Source organism: Pyxicephalus adspersus, chromosome 5, assembly GCF_032062135.1.
Source record: "Pyxicephalus adspersus chromosome 5, UCB_Pads_2.0, whole genome shotgun sequence".
In the NCBI taxonomy this organism is placed as follows: domain Eukaryota; kingdom Metazoa; phylum Chordata; class Amphibia; order Anura; family Pyxicephalidae; genus Pyxicephalus; species Pyxicephalus adspersus.
The window spans coordinates 66429237-66441604 of record NC_092862.1 but is presented as its reverse complement, the minus strand read 5'-3'; the positions used below and the strand labels follow the sequence as shown (position 1 = coordinate 66441604).

At 39.9% G+C, this 12368-nt stretch overlaps 1 long non-coding RNA gene across 1 annotated transcript; it reads right to left on the bottom strand.

Annotated features, from left to right (window-relative positions):
• Positions 1 to 974: 974 nt before the first annotated feature.
• On the bottom strand, positions 975 to 12155 carry LOC140332017 (uncharacterized). The gene is made up of 3 exons (XR_011921014.1): positions 11928 to 12155; positions 11697 to 11804; positions 975 to 1225 (listed from the first exon to the last, which is right to left on the bottom strand). It is a non-coding gene; the product is annotated as an uncharacterized lncRNA (long non-coding RNA).
• Between the last annotated feature and the right edge of the window lie 213 nt (positions 12156 to 12368).

Below are 12368 nucleotides of genomic sequence, written 5' to 3'. Positions count from 1 at the left end.
CTTTGTCTACCTCCCACTAGTTGTCAGTTTATGTTTTATTTGCATATTTTTACCATTCTAACCTGTAACCTGTTTATGCAACACCAACTTTTTAATTTTTCACACACATTCTTAAAAGTGTAATTGTCACGGTAGCTGCACGGCAGGATAGTGGACCCTCTGTGTCACAGCTCGGTAAGTGGATGCGTGCACAGGATGCAGATTCTAAACAGCTGCCCGGTCTTCACCAGAGCCTCTAGAGGTGAGGGTGTTGCGTTGTGGGCAACTGCCAGATTGTGGCCCCCGTGCAAGCAGAGGCAGGTGACTGCTGACAAGCTGGAACAAAAACGTAGTGCCAAAAGGAAATCCAAGAGAGTTGTCAGACGAGCCAAAAGGTCAGGACAGGCAGCGAACAAGGTTGGTCAGGAAACAGGCAAGAGGTCAGGATGGGCAGCAAACAAGCGTCAGGAAACAAGCAAGGAGAAACAACAGAAACCTAGAGGCAGGGCCAAAGGAACTCCTTGTTCAGGCAACTTCCTGTTGCCCTTCACTTCCTTTTAAGAGCAGGGCCTGTGATGAATGGAGCCATGTGGCCTGCTGCATCCTACTCTACCACCAGAGGGAGTCCAGGAGACTGGAGGTTGGTGGTGTTTACAACTCCACCAGCATGGGGAACACCCCAGCTAAACACTCTAGTCCTCTGTGGCAGTGGAGCAGCTGACTAGGAGTCACATGACCTGGACTAGGAAGTGTACTGAGGAGATGATGCCTTAGCAGAGCTGGTGCTGGCAGCAGGGGAGTGTAAAGTGGGTGGCACTGTATGAGGGAACCGATCCCCTGTACCTGCAGGGATCTGTGACAGTAATAGTGACATGATAATTTGCTTTACACCCCTAAACAAAATATAACTTAAATGAGGAACTGTAGAATAAATGATAATAGTGGGCATTTTATGTTGCATGATGTGCACACATTTATCTCTTCAAGATTTTGATTAGTAAGAAAACATTAAAGTAATTTTAGTGCACACAAACCCAGTATAATTTCTATATTTTTTGTTAAAAGTGCACTAAACCCACACGACTCGCCATCTTCTTTCTTTTCTTCTTCTTTCTTCTGATCCTTGGCCACGTTTATTGGCTGTGCCGGGATGACATAGGCATGTGAGAATTCATTCATTCCTGGCATGCACAGGAGAAGTTGGGATTGCCAAGTTTCCCTGGCAACCAGCTTTTTTGACAGTTTCCTGTTGGGGTCAAGAAGGTCAGATGTATTACTGCAAAAGGGACATCACCTATCTCTTTCTGCAATAACTACCTGCCTGGCCCTGTATTTTGCAAAGTTTTTCTGAAGACTTTAGTTCCATTATGAGCAAAGAGTGCATACTCACCCTTCTGTAGGGTGCTGGTTGGATTAGTGGTCCTGATTTAATAAAGTTTTCCAAGGCTAGAGAGGATACACTGTCTTTAGTGAAGCTGAGTGAACCAGCAAACCTGTATTGGATTTCCCCAAAGTCATTTGCTAGAAAATGTTTTGAATCCTGAACCTGATACATTCAAGGTTTGCTAGATCACCCAGCTTTACAAATGAAAGTGTATCCTCTCCAGCTTTAAAAAATCACGTCCAGTGAGTACATCACTTCTGGCAATAAAGTATCTGGTGACTTTCTAGTGACAGATCCATGATAGCAGTAACTCTGCTATCTGATCTAGCTCCTAACCCTGCGCTTTGACTCTTGTGTGGCCAGGGCCTGTATAATGCTGCATTTCTGGACTGTCCTTTGGCTAAACTTTAGCTCTGGCTCTCCCTCCCACAAACTTTCTAACCCTTTTATATTTTCCGTGCCTGACTGATTGATCTCCCTGTATGACTTCTGTTGTTCTCAGACCACCAATTCTCTAACTTCCTTGGATCTAGCAACTGGCTGTCTGGCCTCCTATGTTTCCCCTTTGTTTAAGTCCACATTTGGGGTTCCCTGGTTGTCTGGTAATCCTTGCCCTCTCCAAGAGCTATCTTGTGTAATAAACGACTGGTGTGCTGCAATGGTGCGAGTTGCCTCCTGAGGATGAGCAGGTGCTTGTCTATAGGCAAACACTATGAGGATAGTTTAGGGGATTGGTGTCTGAGAAAAGCATTGGCACTTGACCTTGAACTTCACTTCTATACCCTTAAACAAGAGGTAGAATGGAGGTGTGGATATTTATATTCAATAACCACTTTAACAATTCTCCAGGTGCTCCAAGGTGCATCCAACAGTTACTATAGTAAACGAGATGCCAGACTATGGAGGAGAAACTTCCATCTACCTGAACTCATCTTCAGTGTATATGTAAAGAACCCTGAGGACCAATTATCCAGGGGCTCAAATATATAAACTTCTCCCCATCCCCATCCCAAACTCCCAATCATTTTTAGCTGCCAATATGAAAGCATAGAATCATACATTTCAACTTCCTGAGATGTAAAAAAAGGGACACCATTTAGCCCAAAATATTTAATGTGTCCAGTTACATGGAGCAGAAAAATGACTGTGCAAAAATTGATTAGTTGTACCCAAAAATATCTTTTCAGGTCTTAATTTCCTTTTAGTGGTGGATATTGCTATCTGTTATATTAGGCTGCAATAAGGAAACCTCAGCCCATTCAGGCCATGGTGTGTAGCCTGTGGCAGGGAGAGCTGTCAATGCAGGAGAGCCGGTAAGGTGACTTTCACTCTTTTACATATTCTTACACATTATATACTCTTCTATCCAAGTAGTCTCCTATTGATATTGCAGTTCTATGCGTTTCACGGAGTCTGCTTCTTCAAGAACGCAAAGACCGATTGTGACAAATTTTACAATGGACACGAACAAACCATTAATTTTGTATTTCAATAATTTTTAATAATTTTAATCATATAAAAAACACAAAACAATAAGCATATTATACGGAGACATCTAATATTTGCGATATACAAAATTAGTAGACTGTGTTATTCCCAATTGTTAAACTATTATTAAATCCAATCAAAACATTAAATATTATTTCAATTTTACTTTTTTTATGCTTCTGTCTCCATTAATATCTAACCTAAACCAAAAATAACAGAGAAAGAAAAAAAAGGGGACAAATTCCCAAAACATAACTCTATAATCATCATCCACTAAAAACGACAATACAGTATTAACAAATTATCACAATCCTTGCCAATATTTAATCTATTAGTTAATCATAACAATGAACAACCAAAAACTAATTTCTGTGCTAATATTTCCATTATTTTAATCTAATCTCTACCCCCGTTTAATCCCTAGTGCTGATCGCTGCTTGAGATCTATAAAAAGAAAACCACGGCTCCCAAATATCATGGAATTTAGTTTAAAAAACTCTTTAAGTGTGGGTCATTTTATCATTTATCATAATCTAGTTTTATTTGGAAAAGATTGGTACTAGGGATTTGGTAGGCTTTTTCCAGGCTTTTGCTAATGCAATCCTACCTCCCAGGAGTATCATTTTAATCAACATCAATATCGATTTTGGGAGGACGAAGTCCACTTTACTAAATACTGCTTCAGGAGAACTCCAGATTTCACGTTCCAAAATCCGTGAAATCATGGTAAACACTTCATCCCAGTATTCTCTGGCAGTTGGGCATGCCCACCAAATGTGTATGATGGAGCCCTTAACCGGGCACCCGCGAAAGCACATTGGAGAGATTGATGGGGCATACTTAACCAATTTGCTTGGTACCTTGTACCATCTGAGCTTCACTTTGTAGTTAGCTTCCACAAGAGCGGAATTCAGGGATACCCTGGATAAGGAGTATGCCATCTCTCCCCACTTCTCTGGTTCCCATGTTTTGCCCAATTCAGATTCCCAGTCCGGCATATACTTCATTTTGCCAGAGACAGCCACCAAGGCTGAGTAAATGATAGAGATTTGCCCTATTGTTGATGATATAGATGCACAGGTGCTTTCAAATGGAGTGGACCTCATAGGTCTCTGGGCTTGCCTGAATATATTGTTAACAGATGAGTAAAGTTGTTGATACCGAAAATACTCCGTTGTCGGGGCCTCTCTTTTACTGGTTAGATATTCCCAGGTAATCACCATTCGGACATCTATCAAATCTTTCAAGCTCCTTTTAGGGGGCACCATTTAAAATGTTCCAGATATAGACCTGGTGGAAAATCTGGGTTGTTCCAAAGCTGGGTTAAAGGTTTATGTGGAGAGGATATCTTTTCATGAGAAGAATACCTTTCCCAAAGCTGGATGGAATGTGACAAAGAGGGACATCTTATTTCACCCCTAGGCTTTTTCCATTTCCACAAAAGGGCTTTTCTTTTGAGCCCACAAAATGATCATGATTTTCCATCTCTACCCATTGAGGTTGAGTACCAGGCAAGTTACTTATCAACATTTGTGATACCTGTGCAGCTACATAGTAATCTTTAAGGTTTGGAACTCCCAGTCCTCCCATTTGCTTGGGGGCATATAAAGTGGCCTTTTGGATTCTACCCGGTTTTCCTGCCCAAATAAATTTGATCATTCTCGATTGAAGGAGCGCCATCTCTTTCAGGGGAACTCTAATCGGGAGAGTTCTAAATAGGTATAAAAATTTCGGGAGCATATTCATCTTCATGGCAGCAATCCTTCCCAACCATGACGGGGGTGACTGAGACCACCTCTGGGGATCACTCATCAGGGGGTATAATTATACTTGTAAAGATTTCCATAAAATGATGTCAAATTTACACCTAGGTATTGTAGAGATCCCTCACTCCACCTAAAGTCAAACTGACTTTTAATGGCTATATAGCTTATCGATGTAATTATATTGAGAGCTTGACTTAACTTAACTTGAGACTTAACTCTATTCACCTGGAGACCTGAGCATATAGCAAACTCGTCTAGTAATTTAAAGAGATTGGGCAATGTGGTAACCAAAGATGTTCTACTTTACTGCACATGATGCCCTAATGATTATATTAGTACGTATTGCTTTTGCTTATGGTTCTATTGCCAAGGCAAACAAAAGGGGGGAAGTGGACATCCCTGCCTTGTTCCTCTTTTTATTAAAATGGTGCCAGAAAGAAATCTTCCAAAAAGATATTTTAGTTTCTGGGGTATCATAAAGGGCCAGTAATAGGTTAATAAAATGCCGACCAATATCCATATTTAAGAGCACCTGGAATAAGTATTTCCATGATAAATTATCAAAAGCTTTTTGGAGGTCAAGTGAAAGCAACATGGCCCGGCAATGTGATCCCCCATCCCAATTGGAATACACAACCGATATAAGGTCAATTGCTCTTCTTGTTTGGTCTGGGGCTTGTCTATGTTGTATAAAGCTCACCTGGTCCGGATGAATATAAGCCCCCAAGAATGATCCTAATCGCAATGCAAGTATTTTCGTCATAATCTTGAGGTCACAATTTATTAAAGAGATTGGCCTGTACTTGGAAATTTCTGCTGCGTCTTTCCCTGGTTTAGGGATCACGCTTATAAATGCCCTAGTGGCATCTCTCAATAATGGGTGGCCATCTCTCAAAAAGTTAAAGTAATCCAGTAAATGTGGTGTCACGATACAGCCAAAGATTGTATAATATATATTGGAAAAGCCATCCAGTCCAGGTGAACTTCCTAATTTAATTAATTTAAAGGCATTATTCAGTTCTTCTAGCATAAAAGGTTTTTCTAACAATTCTTTGTGTTTAGGTTTAGAAAGGTTAAGATCTTGCAGAAAAACCTCTTTTCCCTCTTGGGATGTTGAGTCCACCAAATTATACAGTTGACCATAAAAATCTTCAAAGTTTGCCATTATATTCTCTGGGTTCTGAGATAATTTAATTATAGGGAGGACGTAAGTCTTTGGTCTAGGATTGAGTTTAATAACCAAAAGTTTACCTGGTTTATCCCTCCACATGAAAATGTGCTGCCCAGCGTATCGGTTTCTCTGCCCTAGTTGTAAGTATTAATTTAAGTTCTGTTCACTTAACCTCCAATTGCCTTTTTAACCCAGACTGAAGATTCTTTGTGTTGTTTTTTTAGCTCACGGTATTCTTTAAGTTGGTCTTCGATCAATTTATTTTGATTCTTATGAGAGGAGCCTATTTTTATAGGTTCTCCCCTAATGTATGCCTTGTGAGCTTCCCAATTTATTGCTGGAGAAGTATCAATAGATTTATTGATTTGAAACTAGAGTTGTTGTTTAACAACTCTTCTATTTTTCTTTGTGTAGCTGGCTCTGAGATCAAATTTTCATTGAGTCTCCATCGGAACCCTGATTGGGTCCTACTGTAACCCCTTAAATAAACAGCCAGTGGATCATGATCTGAACAGAGGGTTGACAAAATACGAGCCCCTAGAATACCTGAGGGCATATGAGGTTGAACAAATACATGATCAATACACAAGTATTGATTATGGGCATTTGAAAGGTATGTATAATCCCTAGTGGAGGGATTCATTTCCCTCCAAGAGTCTATGAGGTTATATTTTCTTAATAAAAGAGAAAGATGATGACTCTTCCTTGGAGGGTCTCTATATTTACTCAATTTTGTTTTATCTAGGATATGATCTAGCGCTAAATTTTTATCCCCCATCAATATAATAGACCCTTGTGCTTTAGGCCATATCTCCCTCAACAAGGTGTAAAAGAACGTTAACTGTCCATTGTTAGGAGCGTAATATGAAACTACTGATATTATTTGAGTGCCCACATGGCCTATTACCATTATAAACTTTCCTCCTGAGTCTCTCACAACTTTTTGAGGACAGAAGTTCATGCTTTTTCTAAAGCACAGTAGGACCCCACATTCCTTTTTATCTAAATTTGCACTATAAAATATAGGGTAATTAATTAATTAATTATGTAGATATTTGGTAAGTGATTAATTGGAAAAATGTGTTTCCTGCAATGCCAATATATCAACTTTTAGTTATCATAATAGTGAAATGCCTTAGATCTTTTTATCGGGGAATTAATTCCCTGAACATTATGTGAAAAAATTGTTATTTTAAATGAAGCATTGTGAGCATGAAGTGAGTCAATAGACATCAAACTAAAAGAATATGTGCCAGTGTGTGCGTATAATTTAAAAGGGTGTCTTCCCAAAAATTAAATTAAAAAAAACAAATTCAAATAAATAAAAATCCAGAAAACAACAAAAGCTGATAGAATTATTCCAAACTAAGATGTGACAGTCCGCCCCCACTTTCCAGAAAAAACCTAGTCCCGGCCTTTGGGGGAGGACCGCCTCCCCCTAGGCTTCCAGAAGCTTCCATGGGTTCCATCTGTTCAGGGATGTATTGCCTGGGTCAAAACAATAGATGAGGCCCAAGCAAGATTCCTTGTTAGTTAAGGGCATGTGTAACCCCTCCTGTTCCCACCACCCCCCAGACCTAACTTTAATCACTTTTGATTCTAGTGGAATAATAGTGGGATTAATTATCCTAGACCACCCATTAGGGAAATTTCCACTAGAATCTGCATTGTTCATGGATTCGACAGTCACAAACTATAGGATTCGGCTCTATATTATAAGCAGGTGCTTGCATTTTTCAACCATTATCAGACACACAAATATATGGAGTCAAGGCAGACCTACTAAATAGTAATACCAATAATAATATCAAAAATGAGATTATCTAAATTTTTAGCAGAAGTATATAAACATATTTAGTAGTATGGTCATTATATAAGCCATAATATATCTATCATCCTGCTTTTAGCAACCATTCCACATCAGTAAGTGAGCCAAGCCTAATAGAGAAAGGAGTCCAAAGTGTCCCTTCCGGACATTTTTGCTAATGTTTACCCCCTGCTTTTACTTTATGCCATAATGGATACAGGGTAGTTGAAGCCTCCACTTCTGTTGTGGGTGGTGCCTCTTCCCTTTGAATAAAGTCCAGATCTTTAAGCTTCTCCCTTGTGCTTAAAAAAACAGTTTTAAAGGGAAGGCCCATCTATATTTGATCTTATGGTTTACCAGAACCTGTAACAAGGGCTTAAGTGCCTTCCTATGCTGGATAGTAAAAGGTGTCAGGTTTGAGAATATTTGAATTTGATAACCTTCCACATTGATATGTTCCAGGCCTCTTGTTACTTTCAACAATCACATCCCTTGGGGTGCCATCCAATCTTGGGGCCATCAGAGGTCTGTCAATCTCCAACTGGGACTCCGGGAGCCCCGGTAATACACTTTGCAAACATTTTTGGTTGCCTCTGTAACATCTTTCACAACTTTTGGAAGGCCTCTTATCCAAAAATTATTTCTGCGGGATCTGTTTTCCAAGTCATCAATTCAAAATTGCAAGTCCTCTATCTGATTATACAATGCAGCAATTTCCTTAGAATGTTGTAAGACCTTTAACCACCTGGGCGGTTACCCTGAGTCTGGTTCGGGGTAAGAAAACTTGCTGAAAGCGTTTACCCTGAACCAGGTTCGGGGTAGCGAAAAATAGAAACAAGCGTTACAGTGCAATCTGATTGACATACAACATTGTATGACAATCGGATTACAGCTGAAAAAAAAAAACACTTACCTTGTCCCTGCAGCTCCTCCGGAGACGTCTTCTGTCTTCTCCCGGCGTGTGCAGTGACGATCTTCGGGTGCATGACGTTGGTGCATGCGTCGGTGCGGGCAGGAACGCTTTTTGCATGGAAATACGAAAAGAATTAGAACACTTGGCGTTCACGTACGGGTCCCTCGACGATTCCTGATGTCAGTGCATATGCCAGTCGACGGTCCTGTATCCAATCCAATAAAAAAAATACAAAATGTATTTATGTGATTTTGTCTATAGGTATGTGATTTTGGACTCTGTTTTAAAATTTACCACACTAGGGAGGTGTTTTAGAAAAATATAGTACTATACAGTATACCGAATTATTGCATTTTTAGTATTTTTATTTATTTATGCATTCTTGTTTAAGCTGATTTTTGTGTTTTTTATTTAATTTTATTATTAAAGTGAATTTTTTTTATATGATTGTGTCTTTATTATATTCAGGATATCTACTAGACCCTTGTTTGGACACATTTCTGTAAGTTACAGGTCTACAATTTAAAAAAAAAATTTCATGAAAAACTGTACCGCTTTTGGTACAGAAATCCAGACATCAGTGAAACGCCCAGGAGGTTAAAATGGTCTCATCCACTTTATTTTCAAAAACAATAATTCTGTTACCCAGGTTTTGCAAATCTCGCCTCAATTCAGTAGTGATAGTTGTAGTTGTAGTTTTGGGTAATTCTGTTTGCAATAGTACTGTCATATGTGCAAACAGCCTGCTTTCTTCCATAGAGAGCTCTAATGGAGGGCTTGCAGTTAGGGGGTCCTGAGATAGGACACTGAACCTGGAACCTGATGTATAGGTCAGTTCATGAAGACGATTAGGTGTTAAGTCTCCAATAATTTGCTGTTGTATGTTGTGAGCAGCACTTACTGATGAATCAAAAGAGGGGGGTTGTTGAAAGCTGTAAGCAGGAGGCATCTGTTCTACCAAGGGGCTAGTTAGTAGTGATCGAGGTGAGGTTCCCTCCCTTCCAAAATCATTAAGGCCCCCATTCCTACCTGCTCGCGATGTTCTCTTTGCCGCTTGAGGTGCAGAGCCTGCAGCTGTTTGCTCGTCCTGGACAGTCGCCACTTTGGTTGCCGGCCGCAGTGACCGAGACCGTGGCATTGGGTCTTTGTTCTTTGTCCCCGACTTCCCAGTCATAGTTAGCTTGAGCAGGGTGAGCCCATGTGCCTGCTCATACCTGTGGCGTGTCTGCGTGCCTGCTCATGCTCATAACAAGGCTGCCAATCCGCGCTTTCAGGGAGCCTGTTAAGGGAGCTGGAGAATGCCGATCCGACTAGAGGTCGTTCCTCTAGTCAGCGGCATATGCACCTCAGTGACCCAAACCATTAATTTAGAATCACAATTAAAACACAATTTCCCAACTAAAATGTATAAATAAAATAAAAATAATGTACATAAGATAATAAAATAAAAATGTAAAAAATAAAATTTGGTGACTAGTAGCTTTGGGATAGCATTAAAACTAGATGCACTATAGTTATTTCAATTTATATACACCCCTGTATTTGGATATGGTGGTTGCTTCTGGTTGTTGTGTCACAGATCTGCCACAAGTATAGGGAAGTGGTCCCTCTGTGCAATCTGCACATTTGGCAGAGGTATGAGCTGAGGCGCTGAGTCTAAGGAACTGGCCGGCGTTCACCAGAGCACCCCGAAAGGAGTGATGGACTTTGCTGCGGACGGTGCCCAGGTTGCGGCCTCAGACATACCCGTGCAGACAGCAGCTGACTGCAGATGGAACCGAAGCACAGTAACAAATCAATAGGCAACCTCAAAAACCAGAGCAGGACCAGGTCAGGGCAGGCGGCAAACAACCGAAGTCAAAACAAGCCAAAGTCAAAATCAGGGAATCAGCACTAGGAAACAGCCACAAGCTGGAGCCTCAGATAAAGGCACCTATTGCAAAGGTAGGGAGTGTTAGTCTAAACCCAGCTTATATAGTGAGGCTAACAGGCTGGCTGAGCGGGGACTGAATGAGCAGATGCAGATAAATCAGCTGGAAAGGTCTGGCGTCCAAATTTCCATGCAAAAAGTGGTACAATTTTGTGCATGGAAATGTATTTTTCATTGTAGGCTACAATTCTTAGGCATAACTAATTGATATTTACTTTACCCTCCTAAGCGGTAATCCCAAATGTATTTTAGTTGCAAAAAGCGGTAATCCTGAGTCACACTCGGGGTTTCTTTGACCTAAAAATACACACAACTTTCTCCGTCACTGTCCCCTGGCGTCCTGCTGGTCCCTGCAGGTCCTGGGGACACGTCTGCCTCCTCTGCTCTCCATCCGCGAACTGCAGAACTGAGATCTATGGGGTTTCCTGTGACGTTGGTATGGCCGGCAGGAAATTCTAAATCATTTTGTATAATTATATATATATAAGAAGAAGAGGGAGCACAGGCTTTTTGAAGACAAGGTACAATAATGTAGTTTTAATGTTTTGTGTTAAAAAATTAGCTTCTAACAGAGTCCAACTGAACACTATTGCATAACAAATGCTAAATGAGTTTAGTGGTATTTTAAAACTATAGGTGGTTACATTCAATATATATACCGGTAATACAATCAATTCCTAAATTTCCAACGTGTTTCCCCATTAGGCTTCCTCAGGGGATTTGCTTGAGACAACTATCTGGCAAAATCAATTGTATTCGTTGGAGAGATAGAGTAAGGAAAACACGAAAAAGTATACATAGTTTTACAATCCAATATTAGATATCAGGCAAGACCTGCAAAACCATATATATAATGTAATGTTACAGTTACTTATAAATATCAAACCACTATGTAAAGGTGAGAGTAAAAGCATCTGTCAAGTATACCCCAAATTCTAGGGAGTGGAAAAAAAGGGAAAAAAAAAAGGAAAAGGTGAGGGTTTTATATGAAAAAAGAGGAATTTTGACATTTTTTATAAAAAAAAAAAAGAGGGGGGGGGCGTTTTGGTAAATGATAATGTTGCAAATAAATTACATGAATGTATGGATCAATTCATTCTCAGAGGTGGACTCAGAGGTGGTATTGACCATGAACATAAGTCTTGCTGGAATTTTTTTTTTTAATAATGATTAATTGATTTACAATGTGCTGTTCATTAAAGGTAGATGTATTTATAATGAATTCAAAGTATATTATTATAAAGAATAAGTTACTTACATCAATAAATAGGATTGAAGATTAGAGCCTTCAAAAGTATTAAAGAGGATGATTGTTCTTAGGAACTGCTTGTATTGAGTAATACTGAGAGATAATCAGTATCGGAAACTGTGGAAAAAATTTAGAGTATTTTGCCTATAAAATCTACTTCCTGAGAATAGGTATAGAGGCATTATAAAAAGAGAAGATAAAAGAAATAATAAAAAAACAAACAAAGGTTATATTACTTACTTCAGTGATTATGAATGATTCACCTTGGATGGCATGTATAAAAATAATGGCACAAGTCTCAGCAAGAGGGCGTTTTGTGAATGCAGATGCTATTAAATGTTTGTATGAAGGACCATAGCATGGCGCACTTACTGTTAGAGGAAAGGTTGGTGGTATGAATGGAGTAAAGCACAGGAAGCCGCCAGCCAAACCGAAGGGGTCTGTAGCAGTTGGTGTCCTGTCCTTAAATGACTGCCGCAAGTTGTGTACTGGGGAGCAAGACCTCGCGAGATCACGCATCCCATACTATTGAATGGCGAAATGTCGCGATTTTACATCATACGAACGTGTAGTGTTGTTCCCGTGGTTCTAATATATACATTTTCATTGCAGAGGGGAGAGAGAGGTGGAGAGAGAAAAAACGATGCAAAGGAAAATACTGTTTGGCAAAAACTTTCATGA